Source organism: Delphinus delphis, chromosome 3 (genome assembly GCF_949987515.2).
Source record: "Delphinus delphis chromosome 3, mDelDel1.2, whole genome shotgun sequence".
Lineage (NCBI taxonomy): Eukaryota > Metazoa > Chordata > Mammalia > Artiodactyla > Delphinidae > Delphinus > Delphinus delphis.
In genome coordinates, this window is record NC_082685.1 from 145,862,927 (window position 1) to 145,882,072 (window position 19,146).

The window sequence follows — 19,146 nt, forward strand, 5'->3', positions numbered from 1 at the left end:
CTTGGAAAAGCCATGTCACTTTCCTGAACTTCAGTTTCTGGATGAGTTAAGTAGACATAGTAACTACTGCCTCTGCTTCTAGAAGTCTCTAAATAATGAGTTTTTCCTCCTTCAAGGTCTTGGAAGAAAGTTGTTAGAGAGCATAAAGAGTGATTGCTTATTGTTAAATTATTCTGCTGGTATGTAAAGCCCACAACTGCTAGCTAGAATTGGAAGAGATGGTAAAGGATGGGGGAAGGCTGTCAGTACCTACAAGGCCAAAATGCATGTCATTTCAAGCTGTGTTTAGTAATTTTTTTTTCTATGAGAATAAATTCGTTTGTTCAAAGTCACGTGACTAAGACAGAAAACAATCTAAAGACTTTGGAATGACAGTCTAAATATTGACCATTGCCAGCATGTTTCCTCTATGTCTCCTTGCTGAAAGCTACATCTAGGAATGACACACAGTCACGCAGCCCTGGAGTTTGGCATCTGAGCACCTCTGGATCTCTGGCCTTCAGTACCCAGAGGATAATTCTTAAATCTACAAACTGTCTCGTGCAGCATTTTTTCCCCTCCTCCTCAAATAATATCCAGTTACTGAGTGCTGTGCTGGGAGAACCTGGGGAAATGCTAGAAGGAAACGCAGCTGAGAGCCACTGTGGTTTGACAGCTCTCCAGCTACTTTGAAAATATTTTGGCAAAAACAAGATTTTAAGTAAAACTGTTTCCTTTGGTAACATACCCAAAACTGCAGGTTTTACATTTTCAGTACTATGGTTTGGGCCAAAGGGGGAAAAAGAGAAAGAAAAAAGAAAAAAAGAGGGGAAAAAGCTGTTCTTGAGGAAGGGAGATAGAATCTAAGGAAAAGGGGGAACACTTTGCACGAGATACATACAGGAATGAGGGCAAGGAGGAAACATAAGGAGGCATATTTAACATTCTCTCCTTACTTCTTTTCTTTCCTGAGGAATTTCCCTTTGTCAAAATGCACTGGGTTTTTTTGCCCTCAGATGACCTGAAAGGGATTCTCTGGGGGTAACCAGGTTAGGATTTGTGTTATTCCTTATTATAGGACGATTGATAGTTGGGGAAGGTCAAACCGCATGTGGTCATCACACATTATAGCAGAAACAGGGGATGAAATGGAATGGTTTTCATTTCAACCGACTAGCAGGTCCTTAGAGGATGTGCTTACCTTTTCTTGCTTCATTTTCTTCCCAGTTGCAGCCACACATGAAATCATTCTATTCTTGAAAACCAGGCTCGCTCCTATCTCAGGGCCTTTGTGAATGCTATTTTCTCTGCCCAGAATGCTCTACCCGAACCTTCACCACCCTTTTTCAGGGAATCCTCCTCTGACCCTCCAGATGAGGTTAGCTTCTTGTGTTCTCTTTCTGGCTATCTGTTTACATATTCTATAATCATCTGTAAATTCTCTGAGGGCTGGTCGATCATATCCCCAGGACCTAGCATACTGTGGGCGCTTAATTTAAAAATATCAACCAGGTATTTTTCATGAATAAATGATTCATTCAAAATGTAGCATAAACCAATTTTTTTTTTTTGGTTTTTGTGTTTTTTTAAAATATCAATTTTATTTTTTCCTCATTGGTGCAGAACATAGCTTACTGTAACATCAAGTCTTAGGGGAAAAAAAAGAAAATCAGAAAGCAAAACCAACCCCAAACAAACATAACACACAACCATGACATAATTTGGCAACAGTCTAGGCTTAGAAATTTAAGAAGCTTGGAAGAGGAATAAAATATTCAACTTTTGTTAGTTCTGTCCTTGGACTTAAAAGATTATTTGGTATAAAAACTTTTTGTTTGTAAGTTGATGGTTGTATTATTGAAGGGTACAGGGAGACTCAAAGAGGAGCTAGCTCATGAGAGAGATGCATTACTGATAAAGGGAGAAGAGCTCGTGTACACTTGGCAAGACTAAGGGGTTTTTGTCGGAAATCTGTCTGTGGTTATATGATGGCTAATGACACATGCTTATTACCTTCACTCATAAAGGTAGAGGCAGTGCTATTATGGTCTCATCTACTCTGTACAACTCATATATTGTGGACATTAGCAGAATGACAAAGGAGCTCCCAGTTGATGAAACCTCCTACTGAGCCATGACTGCACCAGATCTGCTCCTGCACCCATGCCCAACAAAGCTTTCAGAAAGTTCACTGGTGTTTAAAAGGCACTAAGGAAAGAGAACCTTTCCTCACCGTTTCCCTCCTCTTTAAGGAAGTGAGCTCTTGCAAAATACAAGGGGGCGGGTAACAGGTAAAGAACAGATCTATGTTCTTATCCTGTTCTTTTATGGTATTGTTTCTAGAAGACTTGGTAAACTGTCTTTCCTATGTTTTTTTTAGAGAAATGAGCATACTATAGATGTGCACCTATTAAAAATTAAAATGTTTACGAGTGTTTTTTTGGCATGAGGGCTTTTAAAAGATTACAAAATATATAATTAAATGCTTGACTCCAGAGGTTTTAAGACAGAAGGGTTTAATAAAAAAAAATAAATAAGTATACTATACTATTGATCTGAGTGTGAACAATAGGAAGGACTAGAAATTACCAAGAGAAACAAGAGGAACTAGATACTTTTGTGGGGGAAAAAGAATCTGAATGTATGTGGAACATTAAGAAAAAGGAATTATTTTAATCAAGATGGTTAATTTCAAATCTTTCATTCTGAGCCGTGTGGGTCCAATTTATAATTGTCTAGTTTCACAGTATATATATTTGCCAGTTTGTGGCCTGTGTAACTTTGGCTTTGGGCATCTGAGGAAACGAAGGAAGAAACTCCTTTCTTCCTTCCTTATTACTTCATCCTCTGCTAGCGTTCTCCTTTGTAAATGACTACATCTACCAACATCTATCATTAAAATCTGTGCCAAAGATATGATTAATTCCACCCATAACTGATGAATGTTTTCTGGTTGTATTTCTCAAGGCAAATGTCCCTAATAATACCACATATTAAAAGCCGTATAAATACATAGATGGAGAAACAAAAACAGACACAGGCTATGTAAGCAATAAAGAGTTTGTGCAGAGCTAGAAACAAAATAGAAGGTCACCTCTGTCAGAGGTTTGGGGTTAATTTCTCTTGCTGAGGCTCAGGTTTCCCCTTGACGGGTCTTTAATGGTTCACCTAAGTTCCAGTGGAGGGGTATCTTTCTTCTTTGTTAAGCAAACATGCCCAGGTAGAGCTGCTTCTCTTTCTGATGGTAGCTGCTGAGTTCTGACTGCATTAGCTGAAGGTACCGCCGGACACTGGCGTCTTTTGGCTGCCTATTGACAGCAGCCATGAGGTAGTGCCGAGCCTGGTCATAGTTCTGCAGGTGGAAAGAGGCCACCCCAGCCCGATACAGGGCCTTGGCATTATCAGGCTATCGTTCCAGGACCTTCTGACTATTCTTTCACCCGTTCATAGTTTACTGGCTCCATCTGAAGAAGACAGGCAGCTAAGTTGTTGTAGCAGTCTGTCTGGGTGGTGTGCAGTACGTTTTCCTGTTCAGGTGTGAGGGCCAGGCCCTGAGGTCCCAGATTAGGTATCGGGGAGGGCAGACTTGGATCCAGACCCCGCAGCTGCTGCAGAGCTCGATGGTACCCACACACAGCATCTCGGCACTTCCCTTCCCGGTAACATTGGTTCCCTTCCTTCTTGTACAGCTGGGCCTCCTGCAGGCGCTTCTCCATAACTTTGTCACCCAGTGCTCTTGAGGAAGTGGGAAGTGAAAGAGCAACCGAAGCTCTGGGGATAGGAGTGAAATAACCAATTTTGTTAGCCCACTTAAAAAGGCAAGAAATTCTCCTTCTCCAGGAGGCCTCTCAGGGAATGAGGTTTCCTTGATTCTACTACAGCACCTTCCTTTCTTCTCTGCAGTTATTTTTCAATCTCTAGACGTGCAGGGGATTGATCAGAGAGAGGGCGTGGGAGGAGTAAAGCCAGAGATTAATCGATTTCCTAAAGCGGTGACTCCGGTGTAAGGAGCCTCCACGAAAAAGCGAAGGCCGTACTACAAAATTCAACCAATGTTTGGTTTTTTGTTTTTTGTTTTAACATCTTTATTGGAGTATAATTGCTTTACAATGGTGTGTTAGTTTCTGCTTTATAACAAAGTGAATCACTTATACATATACGTATGTTCCCATATCTCTTCCCTCTTGCATCTCCCTCCCATCCTCCCTATCCCACCCATCCAGGTGGTCACAAAGCACCGAGCTGATCTCCCTATGCTATGCGCCTGCTTCCCACTAGCTATCTGTTTTACACTTGGTAGTGTATATATGTCCATGCCACTCTCTCACTTTGTCACAGCTTACCCTTCCCCCTCCCCATATCCCCAAGTCCATTCTCTAGTAGGTCTGTGTCTTTATTCCCATCTTGCCCATAGGTTCTTCATGACCTTTTTTTTTTCTTCTTAGATTCCATATATATGTTTTAGCACACAGTATTTGTTTTTCTCTTTCTGACTTACTTCACTCTGTATGACAGACTCTAGGTCCATCCACCTCACTACAAATAACTCAATATTGTTTCTTTTTATGGCTGAGTAATATTCCATTGTATATATAACCAATGTTTTTTAAAAATAGAAAATATCAACCAGTTGTCTGATTGAACCTGCATACATTTGCCTTCTATTTCTCATTGTCCTCCTTTCCTAATAACCTTTTCTTCTTTGTTTTTGTTTCACCTTATATTTCTTTTTTTCTATTATGCTTTCTTCTCACTCTCTTTTGAGGCCCCACTTAAAACAAGGGTTTGTAGAAAACATACTCCTAACTATAGAGTGTTAATTCTAGAGGGTGCTTCAGAGATTATTTAATTCAGTCCCTCCAATTGTATAATCATGCTCAGTTGTTCAAGGTCACACAGCTAGTTGGGAACAGAGTTTAGATTAGACCCTTGTAATTCGGGCTCTATTTTTAGTCTTCCTTCTGTTATTGTAACACTATATGAAGCATTAGAGGAGATATGACATTTATTTATTCATTTATTCCCCCAACAACCCTGTGGGTTAAGTACTATTATCCCTATATTACAGATGAGGAAACAGTGGCAGAGAAATATGGAGTAACTTGTTCAATGTCTTTCGCTAATAAATGAAAAGCTTAGATTTGAACCTGGGCAGCTTACCCCAAAGCCAACACTCTGTGGAACACCTTGGATAAAGGTTCCTGCCCAAGAACAAAGAGTTAAGGTTTTTTCTCTACAGATTAAATGTTTAAGAGTGTCTGGAATGGTTAATAATAAACTTAGCAAGATTAAAGCTTATATTTCAGGATAGTCATTAATCAATCTGGAGACTAAATTCTGCCCCAGGCACTTTATTCAGTTTGACTTTTTATTTATTTAGAATCAATGTTATTTATTTATTTATTTTTGGTTGTGTTGGGTCTTCATTGCGCATGTGGGCTTTCTCTAGTTGTGGTGAGCGGAGGCTACTCTTCATTGCGGTGTGTGGGCTTCTCATTGCGGTGGCTTCTCTTGTTGCAGAGCACTGGCTCTAGGCATGCGGGCTTCAGTAGTTTTGGCACGTGGGCTCAGTAGTTTTGGCTCGCAGGCTCTAGAGCTCAGGCTCAGTAGTTGTGGCGCACGGGCTTAGTTGCTCCGTAGCATGTGAGATCTTCCCGGACCAGGGCTCAAACCAGTGTCCCCTGTGTTGGCAGGTGGATTCTTAACCACTGTGCCACCAGGAAAGTCCCAGTTTGACTTTTCAAATTGAAAGATAGTTGACAAACAATGTATCAGTTTCAGGTGTACAACAGAGTGAGTTATATACATTGTGAATTGATCACCATGATAAGTCTAGTAACTATCTGTCACCATACAAAGTTAATATGATGTTTTTTACTGTATTCCCTATGCTGTACATTACATCTCTATTAACTTATTTATTTTATAACTGGAAGTTTGTACCTCTTAATCCCCTCATGGATTTGCCCAACACCCCACTCACTCCCCTCTGGTGACCACCAGTTTGTTATCTGTATCTAGAGACTTTCTTTGCTTTGTTTTGTTTGTTTCTTTTGTTTTTTAGATTCCATATATAAGTGAAAACATACAGTATTTGTTTTTCTCTGTCTGACTTATTTCACTAAGTATAATAATACCTTAGCAAAACCTCTAGGTCCATCAATGTTGTCACAAATGGCAAGATTTGATTCTTTTAATGGCTGATTACTATTCTATTGTGTGTGTGTGTGTGTGTGTGTATGTGTGTGTATATATATATATATATATTTATATATACCACATACCACATCTTTATTCATCTATTGATGGATATTGCTTCCATATCTTGGCTATTGTAAGTAATGCCTCAATGAACATAAGGATGCATATATCTTTTCAAATTAGGGTTTTTGTTTTCTGATAAATACCCAGAACTGGAATTGCTGTATCATATGGTACTTCTATTTTGAATTTTTTGAGAAATTTCCATACTGTTTCCCACAGTGGCTGCACATTAACATCCCCACCAACAGTGCACAAGCTTCTCTTTTCTTTACATCCTTGCCAACACTTTTTTGTAGTCATTTTGATAATAGTCATTTTGACCGGCATAAGATGGTATCTCATTGTAGTTTTGATTTGCATTTCCCTAATGATTAGGGATGTTGAGTATTTTTTCATGTGCCTGCTGTCCATTTGTATGTCCTCCTTGGAAAAATGGCTGTTCAGGTCCTCTGCACATTTTTAATCTGATTGTTTTTCCATATTGAGTTGTGTAAGTTCTTTGTATATATTGGTTATTGGGTGTATCATTTGTAAATATCTTCTCCTATTCAGTAGATTAACTTTTCATTTTGTTGGTGGTTTCCACAACTGTACAAGCTTTTTAGTTTGATGTAGTCCCATTTGTTTATTTTTGCTTTTGTTGCCCTTACCTGAGGAGACAGATCCAAAAAATATATTATTAAAACTGATGTCAGAGAGCATACTACCTACATTTTCTTCTAGGAGTTTTATGGTTTCAGGTGTTACATTTAAGTCTTTAATCTATTTTGAGTTTATTTTTGTATATGGTGTAAGAAAGTGATCCACTCTCATTCTTCTGCATATAGCTGTCTGATTTTTCCAGCACAATTTATTAAAGAGACTGTCTTTTCCCCATTATTTATTCTTGACTCCTTTGTCATAAATTATTTGAACATATTAGCATGGGTTTCTTTCTGTACTCTCTATTCTGTTCCATTGATCTGTATGTCTGTTTTTGTGCCAGTACCATACAGTTTTGATTACTACAGCTTTGTTATATAGTTCAAAATCAGGGAGCATGATCCCTCTAGCTTTGTTCTTCTTTCTTAAGATTGCTTTGGCTATTTAGGGTCTTTTGTAGTTCCCTGCAAATTTTAGGATTATTTGTTCTAGTTCTGTGAAAGATGCCATCTATATTTTGACAGGAATTGCATTGAATCTGTAGATTGCTTTGAGTAGTATGGACATTTTAACAATATTAATTCTTCCAGTGCATGAGCATGGTATATCTTTCTATTTATTTATGTTGTCTTCAATTTCTTTCATCAGTGTCTTATAGTTTTCATTGTATAGGTCTTTCATATTCTTGGTTAGATTTATTCCCAGGTATTTGTTCTTTTTGATGCAATTGTAAATAGGATTGTTTTCTTAATTTCTATTTCTGATACTTTGTTATTGGTATATAGACTTTGGGCTTTGTTCTTCTTTTTCCAGTTCTTTTAGGTGCGAGGTTGGATTGTTTATTTGAGATTTTTTCTTATTTTCTGACGTATGCCTGTAGCACTATAAACTGCCCTCTTAGAACTGCTTTTGCTGTGTCCTGTAGGTTTTGGAACATTGTGTTTTCATTTTCCTTTACCTCAAGGTATTTTTTTTTCTTCACAATCCATTGGTTGTTTAATAGAATGTAGTTTAGCCTCCACATGTTTGTGTTTTTTCCTTGTAATTAATTTCTAGTTTCATACCACTGTGGTAGGAAAGGATGCTTGATGTGATTTCAACCTTCTTAAATTTATTGAGACTTGTTTTGTGGCCTAACATGTGATCTTAGCTGGAGAATGTACCATTTTCACTTGAAAATAATTTGTTTTCTGTTGTTTTTCAGTGTACTGTTCTATTTATCTATTAAGTCCATTAGTCTAATGTGTCATTTAAGGCCAATGTTTCCTAATTGATTTTCTGTCTGGAGGATCTATCCATTGATGTAAGGGGGTATTAAAGTCTCCTACTATTATTGTATTATTGTCAACATCTCCCTTTATATTTAATACTATTTGCTTTATTTATTTACATGCTCCTATATTGGTTGCATAGATATTTACAAGTGTTATATCTTCTTCTTAGATTGATCCCTTTATGTAATGCCCTTCTTTGTCTCTTGTTACAGTCTTTGTTTTAAAGTCTATTTTGTCTGCTATAAGTATTGCTATCTTAGCTTTGCTTTTCATTTCCACGGAATATCTTTTTCCAACACTTCATTTTCGGTTTGTGTGTCTTTAGATCTGAAGTGAGTCTCTTGTAGGCAGCATATATATAGGTTTTTTAAAAATTCATTCAGCCATCCTATGTGTTTCGATTGAAGCATTTAGTCCCTTTACATTAAAACTAATTATTGATAGATATGTACTTATTGCTATTTTGATAATTTTTTCTGGTTATTTTTGCAGTTCTCTGTTCATTTCTTTTCTTGTTCTTTTTCCTTGTGATTTGATGACTTTCTTTAGTGCTATGTTTGTGTTCCTTTCTCTTTATTTTTGTATATCTGTTATAGGTTTTTGGTTTGTGGTTACCATGAGGTTCATTTATAACAACCTTTGTGTATAGCAGTCTATTTTAAGTTGATGGCTGCTTAAGTTCATGCACATTCTAAAAGCACTACATTTTTACTCCCTCCTACCACACGTTTTATGTTTTTGGCATCATATTTTACATCTTTTTATTTTGTGTATTGCTTAACTAATTATTGTAGCTATAGATGATTTTTACTACTTTTGTCTTTTAACCCTCATACTAGCTTTATAGGTGGTTGATCCACTACTTTTAGTGTATGTTTGCCTTTACCAGTGAGATTTTTTCCTTCTTAATTTTCTTATTTCTAGTTATGACCTTTTCTTCTCCTTTTAAAGAAGTCCCTTTAACATTTCTTGTAAGGCCAGCTTACTGGTGATGAACTCCTTTAGCTTTTGCTTGTCTAGGAAACTCTTTATCTCTCCCTCAATTCTTAATGAGAACCTTACCAGGTAAAGTATTACTGGTTGTAAGGTTTTTGTTTTTGTTTTCTTTCAGCACTTTGAGTATATAGTGTCAGTCCCTTCTGGCTTGTAAAGTTTTTGCTTAAAGATGATCTGATAGTCTTATGTGGGGGTGGGGGGGGTCCCTTGTACATAACTAGTTGTTTTCCTCTTGATGCTTTTAAGATTCTTTCTTTATCTTTAACATTTTGCATTTTAATTATAATGTTCCCTTGGTGTGGTTTACTTTGAGTTCATCTCCTTTGGGACTCTCTGTGTTCCTGGACTTGTATGTTTGTTTTCTTCACTAGGTTAGGGAAGTTTTCAGGCATTATTTCTTCAAATAGGTTTTTCTGACCTTTTCTCTCTCTTCTTTTTCTGGAACTCCTAAAATGTAAATGTTAGTATGCTTGATGTTGTCTCAGAGATCCCTTAAACTATCCTCATTCTTTTTTATTCTTTTATCTTTTTGTTTTTCTGATCAGGTGATTTCCACTACCCTGTCTTCTAGGTTGTTGATCCATTCTTCTGCATCCTCTAATCTGCTGTTGATTCCCATTAGTGTTTTTTTATTTCAGTTATTATATTCTTCAGTTTTGATTGGTTCTTTTTTATAATTTCTGTCTCTTAGTTGAAGTTCTCACTGTGTTCATCCATTCTTCTCCCAAGTTTGGTGAGCATATTTATGACTGTCACTTTGAACTCTTTATTTGCTTTAATTGCTTATCTCCATTTCATTTTGTTCTTTTTTGGGGGAGTGGGGGGATGTTCTTTTGTTTGGAAGGCATTCCTTTGTCTCCTCATTTTGCCTAATTCTCTGTGTTTGTTTCTATGTATAATGTATATCAGCTACATTTCCCAGCTTTGAAAGAGTGGCCATACGTAGAAGGTGTCCTGTGGTGCCCAGTGGCGCAATCTCCACCTGGTCACCAGAGCTATATACTCCAGGATACCCCATGTGTGGGCTGCACGTGTCCTCCTGTTTTGGTGCTGCAGGTACACTGGTGGGTGAGGCTGGTCCCTGGCCAGACTGGCTGAGAGGTTTGGCCACAACTGTTGTGGGCGTATGGGGCTGGTCCACCAGAACAGGAGCCACTTTGGAGGAACAAGGGTCAGCAAGGGTTGCTGACCAGGTGGGGTGGAGTGAGAGCCTTTGGATGGCAGATTGACTTTTTTAATTAGCTTCACAGCATGAGAGACTTTTCTGAGATCCAATCTGAAAGCTGCCTGTATCCATAAAAAACAACTTAGATCATCTTGATTTATAGAAAGTTTCTCAACTTCAACACTACTGTATTTGGGGTTGAATAATTCTTTATGGGCAGGGGGAGGGTGCTCACGTGTGTACTGTCAAATGTTTAACAGGATCCCTGGCCTCTACCCAATAGGTGCCAATAGTACCCCCTTCCCCAGTTGTGACAAACAAAAATATTTGCAAACATTGCCAAATGTTCCCTGGGAAAAAAATTGCCCCCTGCTTATAGAGTAGGGGAACAAGCCATCCAGGTATCCAGGATTTAGGCCCACAACCATATTCACTGGATCCAAACCTCAGTAAACTGTACCTCTGAATCTAGCCTCTTCACTATTTCTAAAGGCAGGCTCATGTCCACTGACATGGTTTGTTAAAGCCAAGGAGTTGAAGCAATGGTAAACATATATTATGCATATACCATATAAACTTTATATTGTATAAGGTCTTTGAATACCATGCATCTGTTTTTGACTTCACTTGGTGTTTCACTAACTTTCTTTATTTCATTTTAACTGCCTTGTCAAAGGGTCCCTAGAAGGATAAGAACTTGGTTTACTATCACATTTTACAGTTAAAACTGCTTTAAAGTTATTTATAATTCTGTGACACTTAGAGATCACACCATTAATCTACCTAAGACATATTTTTAAAATATTTTTAAAGCTTAATCAGGTTGGAATCTTTTAACCAATCTTACTGTATTCAGTTTTTTGACTACTCCAGCGCAACTTTGTGTTCAGTACATATAAAGACAAACAATACTTAAATGATCATTTTCTAAGTAATTCAGATTACCCAATATTTATCCATTTTAAAAATGGTTAGAAGTACAGTAAGGTTAATCTCAAAAACATTTATAATAATAGGTCTCAGAATAAATTTACCAATTTGCCATGAGATATGGCTAGACTTTGCTTATTAATGAATGCATCAAGAATTTCTCCTTTACATTTATATATTTATCTTTGAAAGTATGTTCTACAGGGTATCAATCCTCTCATTCCTTAGGGATACTAAACATGGCCCCATCAGACCTGCTGCCAGTCTTGGTCACCACAAATAATTAACCCCATCATGAAGCATTTTAAATATGTAAAGGTTAAAAGATCATAAAAATGAGACCATATGTCCAAACATACCACGTGTGCTTTGGCAAAGGAAATGTACATGTTAAGACAAATCTTAACAAGCCTGCCAGAGAACTAGATCAAAACCAGAACAAAAAGATTCTTTTCATATAAGCTAAGTATTTCCCTAGTACTTACTCCCCGAGGTTAGCCAAGATGAAAGAAGCCAATCTACCCATATATCTGCCTGGCAAAGCCATCTTCTTTCATAATTGAAAAGATAAAAGGCCTAGAACTCTGTATTTGGGGAGGTGAATTGCCTTGGTCCAAATCCTGGCTTCACCACTTAACTCTGTCAGCATCTTAACATGTTGGCAAGATACTTAACATCTCTGAGCCCCAATTTCCTTATCTATAAAATGGAAATGATTATATTTTTCTTCTGGAATGTTTTGAGGATTAAACAAGATAAAGTGAAAGTGTTTAGACTTTTTCCTGGCACATAAAGAAGGTTGCTGTTCTTACTGAGAAAACAAAGGTACATCCATTCTCAGGAATGCTAACATTTTGGTGCCCACTCTTACTTATTTCAGATTATGCTCCAAGGAAACACTGGATATGAAAAGTTGCATCCAGTCTTGCTAGGTGGCTTTTTCACCAAAGCCAAATCAAGGAAGAGCACATATAGCCAAAATCTAGTCATGCACAAGCCTTTGGGCTCCCGGTTGGGGAAAGGGGGCATCTGCACTAGTATGGGGTTTATCTCACTGAAGTAAAATAGCTGGAGACTTCTCGAAGATCAGCACCAGAAAGAGCAGTTAAAAATGGAGATGTTCGAATGAGTAGGGAGTGGCTTCAAACTATGCAGGACATGTGTTCAGTGACTCAGAGTAGCCTGTATCCCACTTATGTTGGTTGAATAAGTCAAACATAAGTCAAAACCTCGGAAGAAGTTAGTTTTAGATAGCCAGTATTTGGGCTTATCAATGTCACACTTTCCATCATTTAGAACCAATTATCTAGTGCTTTTTATACTATTATTGGTCAAAACTGTTAAATTAAAAATTGTTAAAATAAAAATTCACTCTAATATTTAGCTAGGTAAATGAAAATTAATTTATGTAACCCTCAAGAAAAAAATGTAGTTCCCCATGCATTTAATTTCTTTTAAATTTAAAAATAAATATATAGAAATATTCTAGGCATACAAAAATGTATAAAGGATAATACAGCAAACTTTCACTGAGGGTGAAGGCCGTCAAGGGTCCCAGCTTTAATCTGGGGTCTCAGTTGCTTCTCCATATCTTACTAGCCGCCTGTCCACCCCCCTTCATACCCAAGCTTCAGGGCACAGAGGTCATCAAATGCCCTGAGCGGCTGAAGATTTGGCATCAGTTTCCCACTCTGATTTCTTTGCGAAATTAAATGAGCCATAAATTTAAAAGATGTGTGAAATATTTCATTCAGCACTCTACATGTTTTAGTGGGAAATTTTTTCAGGGTATCTAGCCCCTTTATTTTTTTTTAACCAAAATATACTCACTGTTATGAGTTTAAAATTTTTTAATTTCATTTTATTTTTATGTTTGTGTCTGTCTGCATTAAGATATGAATGCAAATAAAGACAAAATGACCATGAGCTGAATTGATATTCTTTAAATCATTGTAAAGATACAGTTTTCCAAGGTAGAGTGTAATTTTTGTATTTGAATGTATTTTTCTTTAACATCTTTATTGGAGTATAATTGCTTTACAATGGTGTGCTACATTCTGCTTTGTAACAAAGTGAATCAGCCATATATATACATATATCCCGATATCTCCTGTCTCTTGCGTCTCTCTCCCACCCTCCTTATCCCACCCCTCTAGCTGTTCACAAAGCACTGAGCTGATCTCGCTGTGTTGTGGGGCTGCTTCCCACTAGCTATCTATTTTACATTTGGTAGTATATATAAGTCCATGCCACTCTCTCACTTCGTCCCAACTTACCCTACCCCATTCCCGTGTCCTCAAATCCATTCTCTATGTCTGCGTCTTTATTCCTGTCCTGCCTCTAGGTTCTTCACAACCTTTTTTTTTTTTTTTAGATTCCATGTATATGGGTTAGCATACGGTATTTGTTTTTCTCTTTCTGACTTACTTCACTCTGTATGACAGTCTCTGAGTCCATCCACCTCACTACAAATAACTCAATTTCGTTTCTTTTAATGGCTGAGTAATATTCCATTGTATATATGTGCCACATCTTCTTTATCTATTCGTCTGTCGATGGACACTTAGGTTGCTTCCATGTCCCGGCTATTGTAAACAGTGCTGCAATGAACATTATGGTACATGACTCTTTTTGAATTATGGTTTTCTCAGGGTATATACCCAGTACTGGGAATGCCGGGTCGTATGGTAGTTCTTTTTTTACTTTTTTAAGGACCCTCTGTACTGTTCTCCATAGTGGCTGTATCTATTTACAATCCCACCAACAGTGCAAAAGGGTTCCCTATTCTCCACACCCTCTCCAGCATTTATTTTTTGTAGATTTTTTGATGATGGCCATTCTGACTGGTGTGAGGTGATACCTCATTGAAGTTTTGATTTGTATTTCTCTAATGATTAGTGATGTTGAGCATCCTTTAATGTGTTTGTTGGCCATCTGTATATCTTCTTTGGAGAAATGTCTATTTAGGTCTTCTGCCCATTTTTGGACAGGGTTTTTTTTTTTTTTTTTGATATTGAGCTGTAGAAACTGCTTGTAATTTTGGAGATTAATCTTTTGTTGGTTGCTTCATTTGCAAATATTTTCTCCCATTCTAAGGGCTGTCTTTTCATCATGTTTATGGTTTCCTTTGCTGTGCAAAGGCTTTGAAGTTTCATTAGGTCCCATTTGTTAATTTTTATTTCCATTTCTGTAGGAGGTGGTTGAAAAAATACCTTGCTGTGATTTATGTCATAGTGTTCTACCTATATTTTCCTCTAAGATTTTTATAGTGTCTGGCCTTACATTTAGGTCTTTAATCCATTTGGAGTTTATTTTTGTGTATGCTGTTAGGGAGTGTTCTAATTTCATTCCTTTACATGTAGCTGTCCAATTTTCCCAGCACCTCTTATTGAAGAGGCTCTCTTTTCTCCATTGTATATTCTTGCCTCCTTCATCAAAGATAAGGTGACCGTATATGTGTGGGTTAATCTCTGGGCTTTCTATCCTGTTCCATTGAACTAGTCTCTGTTTTTATGTCAGTACCATACTGTCTTGATTACTGTAGCTTTGTAGTATAGTCTAAAGTCAGGGAGCCTGATTCTTCCAGCTCAGGTTTTCCTTCTCAAGATTGCTTTGGCTATTCGGGGTCTTTTGTGTTTTTATACAAATTATGAAATTTTTTGTTCTAGTTCTGTGAAAAATGCCATTGGTAGTTTGATAGGGATTGCATTGAATCTGTAGATTACTTTGGTTAGTATAGTCATTTTCACAATGTTGATTCTTCTAGTCCAAGAACATGGTATATCTCTCCATCTGTTTGTATCATCTTTAATTTCTTTCATGAGTGTCTTACAGTTTTCTTCATATACGTCTTTTGTCTCTTTAGGTAGGTTTATTCCTAGGTATTTTATTCTTTTTGTTGCATTGGTAAATGGGAGTGTTTCCTTAATTTCTCTTTCAGATATTTCATCATTAGTGTATAGGATTGCAAGAGATTTCTGGGCATCAATTTTGTATCCTGCTATTATACCAAATCCATTTATTAGCTCTAATACTTTTCTGGTAGCATCTTTAGGATTCTCTATGTATACTCTCATGCCATCTGCAAACAGCTTTTTTTGTTTGCAGAAGAGAAACTTCTTACTAACAGAAGTAAAGTGAAAGCTTTACTTCTTCTTTTCTGATTTGGATTCCTTTTATTTCTTTTTCTTCTCTGATTGCAGTGGCTAAAACTTCCAAAACTGTGTTGAATAATACTGGTGAGAGTTACAACCTTGACTTATTCCTGATCTTTCTGGAAATGGTTTCAGTTTTTCACCATTGAGAACGATGTTGGCTGTGGGTTTGTCATATATGGCCTTTATTATGTTAAGTTCCCTCTATGCCTACTTTCTGGAGGGTTATTATAAATGGGTGTTGAATTTTGTCAAAAGCTTTTTCTGCATCTATTGAGATGATCATATGATTTTTCTCCTTCAATTTGTTAATATGGTGTTTCACATTGATTGATTTGCATATATTGAAGAATTCTGGCATTCCTGGGATAAACCCCACTTGATCATGGTGTATGATGCTTTTAATGTGCTGTTGGATTCTGTTTGCTAGTATTTTGTTGAGGATTTTTGCATCTATGTTCATCAGTGGTATTGGCCTATAGTTTTCTTTCTTTGTGACATCTTTGTCTGGTTTTGGTTTCAGCTTGATGGTGGCCTCGTAGAATGAGTTTGGAAGTGTTCTTCCCTCTGCTATATTTTGGAAGAGTTTGGTAAGGATAGGTGTTAGCTCTTTTGTAAATATTTGATAGAATTCGCCTGTGAAGCCGTCTGGTCCTGGGCTTTTCTTGTTGGAAGATTTTTAATCACAGTCTCAATTTCAGTGCTTGTGATTGGGCTGTTTATATTTTCTATTTCTTCCTAGTTCAGTCTCAGAAGGTTGTGCTTTTCTAAGAATTTGTCCATTTCTTCTAGGTTGTCCATTTTATTGGCATATAGTTGCTTGTATTAATCTCTCATGATCCTTTGTATTTCTGCAGTGTCAGTTGTTACTTCTTCTTTTTCATTTCTAATCCTATTGATTTCAGTCTTCTCCCTTTTTTTCTTGATGATTCTGGCTAATGGTTTATCAATTTTGTTTATCTTCTCAAAGAACTGGCTTTTAGTTTTATTGATCTTTGCTATCATTTCCTTCATTTTCATTTATTTGTGATCTGACCTTTATGATTTCTTTCCTTCTGCTAACTTTGGGGTTTTTTTGTTTTTCTTTCTCTAATTGCTTTAGGTGTAAGGTTAGGTTGTTTATTTGAGATGTTTCTTGTTTCTTGAGGTAGGATTGTATTGCTATACACTTCCCTCTTAGAACTGCTTTTGCTGCATCCCATAGGTTTTTGGGAGTCATGTTTTCACTGTAATTTGTTTCCTTGTATTTTTTTGTTTCCTCTCTGATTTTTTCAGTGATCTCTTGGTTATTTAGTAGTGTATTGTTTAGACCTCACGTTTGTATTTTTTACAGATTTTTTCCTGTAATTGACATCTAGTCTCATAGCATTGTGGTTAGAAATGATACTTGATATGACTTCAATTTTCTTAATTTACAAAGGCTTGATTTATGACCCAAGATATGATCTATCCTGGAGAATGTTCCATGAGCACTTGAGAAGAGAGGTATTCTGTTCTTTTTGGATGGAATGTCCTATAGATATCAGTTAAGTCCATCTTGTTTAATGTGTCATTTAAAGCTTGTGTTTTCTTATTTATTTTCATTTTGGATGATCTGTCCATTGGTGAAAGTGGGGTGTTAAAATCCCCTGCTATGATTGTGTTACAGTCGATTCCCCTTTTATGGCTGTTAGCATTTGCCTCATGTATTGAAGTGCTTCTATGTTGGGTGCATAAATATTTATAGTTGTTATATCTTCTTCTTGGATTGATTCCGTGATCATTATGTAGTGTCCTTCTTTGTCTCTTGTAATAATCTTTATTTTAAAGTCTATTTTGTCTGATATGATGACTGCTACTCCAGCTCTCTTTTTATTTCCATTTGCATGGAATATCTTTTTCCATCCCCTTACTTTCAGTCTGCATGTGTCCCTAGGTCTGATGTTGGTGTCTTGTAGACAGGATATATATGGGTCTTGGTTTTGTATCCATTCAGCCAGTCCATATTTTTTGGTTGGAGATTTAATCCATTTACTTTTAAGGTAATTATCGGTATGTGTGTTCCTATTACCATTTTCCTAATTGTTTGGGTTTTGTTACTGTAGCTCTTTTCCTTCTCTTGTGTTTCCTGTCTAGAGAAGTTCCTTTAGTATTTGTTGTAAAGCTGGTTTGGTGGTGCTGAATTCTCTTAGCTTTTGCTTGTCTGTAAAGGTTTTAATTTCTCTGCGGAATCCGAATGAGATCCTTGCTGGTTTGAGTAATCTTGGCTGTAGATTTTTCCCTTTCATCACTTTAAATATGTCTTGCCACTCGCTTCTGGTGCGCAGAGTTTCTACTGAAAGATCAGCTGTTAACCTTATGGGGATTCCCTTCTATGTTATTTATTGTTTTTCCCTTGCTGCTTTTAATATTTTTTTGTTGTATTTAATTTTTGGTAGTTTGGTTAATATGTGTCTTGGTGTGTTCTCCTTGGATTTATCCTGTATGGGACTCTCTGCACTTCCTGGATTTGATTGACTGTTTCCTTTCATAGTAGGGAGTTTTCAACTATAATCTCTTCAAATATTTTCTCAGTTGCTTTCTTTTACTCTTCTTTCTCTGCAACCCCTATAATTCGAATGTTGGTGCATTTATCGTTGTCCCAAAAGTCTTTAATACTGTCCTCAAATCTTTTCATTCTTTTTTCTTTATTCTGCTCTGCAGTAGTTATTTCCACTATTTTATCATCCTGGTCACTTCTCTGTTCTTCTACCTCAGTTATTCTGTATTGTTTCCTTCTAGAGAATTTTTAATTTCATTTTTTGTTTTGTTCATCATTGTTTGTTTGATGTTTCATTCCTCTAGGTCCTTGTTAAAAGTTTCTTGTATATTCTCCATTCTATTTCCAAGATTTTAGATCATCTTTACTATCATTACTCTGAATTCTTTTTCAGGTAGACTGCCTATTTCCTCTTCATTTGTTTGGTCTGGTGAGTTTTTACCTTGCTCCTTCAACTGCTGTGTGTTCCTTTGTCTTCTCATTTTGCTTAACTTACCATGTTTGGGGTCTCCTTTCACAGGCTGTAGTTTTGTAGTTCCTGTTGTTTTTGGTGTCTGACCCCAGTGGCTAAAGGTGGTTCAGTGGGTTGTGTATGCTTCCTGGTGGAGGGGACTGGTGCCTGTGTTCTGGTGGATGAGGCTGGATCTTGTCTTTCTGGTGGGCAGGACTACGTCTGGTGGTGTGTTTTGGGGTGTCTGTGACCTTATCATGATTTTAGGCAGCCTGTCTGCTAATGGGTGGGTTTGTGCTCCTGTCTTGCTAGTTGTTTGGCGTAGGGTGTCCAGCACTCTAGCTTGCTGTTTGTTGAGTGGAGCTGAGTCTTAGCCTTGAGACAGAGATCTCAGGGAGAGCTTTCACCATTTGTTATTACATGGAGCTCAGAGGTCTCTGGTGGACCAATGTCCTGAACTCGGCTTTCCCACCTCAAAGGCACAGGCCTGACACCTGGCTGGAGCACCAAGACCCTGTCAGCTGCAAAGCTCAGAAGAAAATGGAGAAAAAAAGAAAGAAAGTAAAAAGGTATAAAGTTATTAAAATAAAATTTTTTTAATTATTAAAAGTAAAAAAATTTTAAAGTAAAAAAAAAATAGAAAAAGGAACAAAGAAAGAAGAGAGCAACCAAACCAAAAAATAAATCCACCAATGATAACAAGCACTAAAAGCTACACTTAAAAAAAAAAAAAAAAAAAGGACAAACAGAACCCTAGGGCAAATGGTAAAAGC

At 37.1% G+C, this 19,146-nt stretch overlaps 1 pseudogene; it reads right to left on the reverse strand.

Moving 5' to 3' along the window:
- Positions 1-3,181: 3,181 nt before the first annotated feature.
- Positions 3,182-3,695, reverse strand: LOC132422291 (tetratricopeptide repeat protein 9C-like; annotated as a pseudogene).
- Positions 3,696-19,146: the final 15,451 nt, after the last annotated feature.